The following is a 2,437-nucleotide window of genomic DNA, read 5'->3' on the forward strand; positions in this document are numbered from 1 at the left end:
AATGTCCAATCACAATCAGATGAATCGAGAAATTACAGTACATTTACATGATGGAATACTACGCAGCATGCAGGAACAATGATTTTTTAAAAAAATTTACTTATTCTTAATTTTACATTGGTTTATCTACAAAGTTCATATGCATTGCCCTTTACACCAGATGTCCCCGACCTCCCCAAACCAGTCCCCTCTCCATTCATTAAATGGTGAAACCCCATGATTACTCCTTCGCCTATTCCCACCACTCTGCTCATCTCCTTCCCTCCTTAAATTCTTATACACATTTTACTAGTTATCTATTTCTACAATAATGGTCCTGAACAGTGTTTGTCCTTATGGAACTGAGTTAGTTCACTTAGCATAATGCTCTCCAGTCCCTCCCAAGTTAGGTAGGAGTTTACAAAATCATTTCTCCTGTGTGCTGTGTAGTTTTTCCATCACGTGAATATACTACCATAATATCTCAATCCATTCGATTGTGGTTGGACATCAGGGCTGTTTCCGTGTTCTTGAAATGGTGAATAACACTGCTATGATCATTGGTGTACAAGCCTCAGTTTGTGCCTCATTTTCTCGAGGTATATTCCAAGCAGCAGAATAGTTGTGTCATATGGAATTTCTATGTTCAGCTTCCTGAAGAAATGCCAAACTTCCTTCCAGAGTGACTGTACTGCTTTCCCTGGACATACAGAGAGTCTTTGCCCTTCTTGTACTGTGTCACTTTGTAGGGCTGGTGCTTGCCACACTTTTTGCAAAAAGTCCAGTGAGTTTTGGGAATGTTGACCAAGTTCGCGGGAGCCCTATCAGCTCGAAAAGGAGTGTACAGGTCTTTTATGTCCCTAGTTAGGTTCACTTCCAAGTATCTGAATTTGTACGTTGTCAACTATAAATGCTATTGCTTTCTTGGTTTCCTTCTCTGAGTTCTCTTTGTTACTGTAGAGGAATCCTTGGACTTTTGGAAAGTAATCTTATATCCTGTCACTCTACTAAATTGTTATACTAGCTCTAACAGTTTTTTTTTTTTTTAGTCCTTGGGGTTTATCATATCATTTGCATACAACAACAGTTTAACCATCTCTTTGCTGATCTGAATGTCATTTATGTCCTTTTATATTGCCCCAGCAAGCACTTCCAATGCAATATTGAAGTGGCCACAGTGGGCATTCTTGCCTGGTCCCTGTTCATGGGGGAAAAGGAGCAATGATTTTGTAAATTACTGCCTAACTTGGTAGGGACTGGACATCGTTATGCTAAGTGAACTAACTCATTCCCATAAGGACAAATATTGTGCACGAGCATTAATGTAGAACGTGTATGAGGATCCAAGGAGGGGAACTTGGGAGCAGAGGAGTGAGGATGGGCTGGAGAGTTGTGGTTAATCATAGGGCTGTATAATTTGATAGGGGAAGGGAGAGGTGGGCAAAGGAAATGGGAATGATCCAGTGTGAAAAACAATGTATATGAACTTTGAAAGTAAACCAGTATAAAATAAAGTTTTATTTAAATAAAAAAATACTTTGATCCTTTTCTTGCATTAAAGACAGACTAAATTTAAGCACTCAATACAAATTCAACTTCAAAAAATAAAAATTCGCTTTCCTTAGTTGCTGCTAAGGTGCTCGGTCCTTCGGAGGAAGCTAAGGCCGCATTGGGGTGAGGCCCTCACTTCATTCGGTGACTAACACCGCGACCAGCAGCCTTCAGCCTAGCGCCGCCGCACCATGCCCTCCGTCTCTGGCCTTGCCTGCATCTACTCGGCCCTCATCCTGTATGACGATGAGGTGACCGTGATGGAAGATAACATCAATGCCCTCATTAAGGTAGCCGGTGTCAATGTTGAACCTTTCTGCCCTGGCCTATTTGCAAAGGCCCTGGCAAACGTCCACATTGGGAGCCGCATCTGCAATGCTGGTGCTGGTCAACCGGCCTCAGTGGCAGGGGCCGCACCAGCTGGAGGATCTGCCTCCTCCACTACTGCTGCTCTCGCTGAGGAGAAGAAAGTGGAAGCAAAGAAAGAAGAATCTGAAGAGTCTGATGATGACACAGGATTTTGTCTTTTTGATTGAACTTCTTTTGTAACATGTTCAATAAAAAATCCTGAACTCTTAAAAAGAATACAAATTCAAAGACGTATTTAGGCACAGATCTTGTTCAAGAGCAACTTATATTTTCATTTTACATTTGTTGAAACTGAGACACAAAAAGTCTCAAAGTTAATAAGGAGAAAGGTACTCTGGTGGCCTAGTGGCAAGAAGCTGCTCTTCAATCCCAGATGTGTGCAGTTCAAATCCACCAAATGCTCTGCTGGAGAAGGAGGGGCAATCTCCTCCTGTGCCAGTCAGATCTGATTTGACGGCTCATGCACAGAAAATAATAAAATTTTAGAAAGGTAAAAACATGGCTTGCCATTCCTGACCACTTTGTTCTGCATACCACT

The 2,437-nt window shown here is 41.8% G+C and overlaps 1 pseudogene; it reads left to right on the plus strand.

The window, feature by feature from the left end:
- Window positions 1-1,721: 1,721 nt before the first annotated feature.
- On the plus strand, window positions 1,722-2,066 carry LOC102844552 (annotated as a pseudogene).
- The last annotated feature ends 371 nt before the right edge of the window (window positions 2,067-2,437 follow it).

The sequence above is a fragment of the Elephantulus edwardii genome, unplaced genomic scaffold, assembly GCF_000299155.1.
Source record: "Elephantulus edwardii isolate Elephantulus edwardi_28Jun2011 unplaced genomic scaffold, EleEdw1.0 scaffold00019, whole genome shotgun sequence".
NCBI classification, from domain to species: domain Eukaryota; kingdom Metazoa; phylum Chordata; class Mammalia; order Macroscelidea; family Macroscelididae; genus Elephantulus; species Elephantulus edwardii.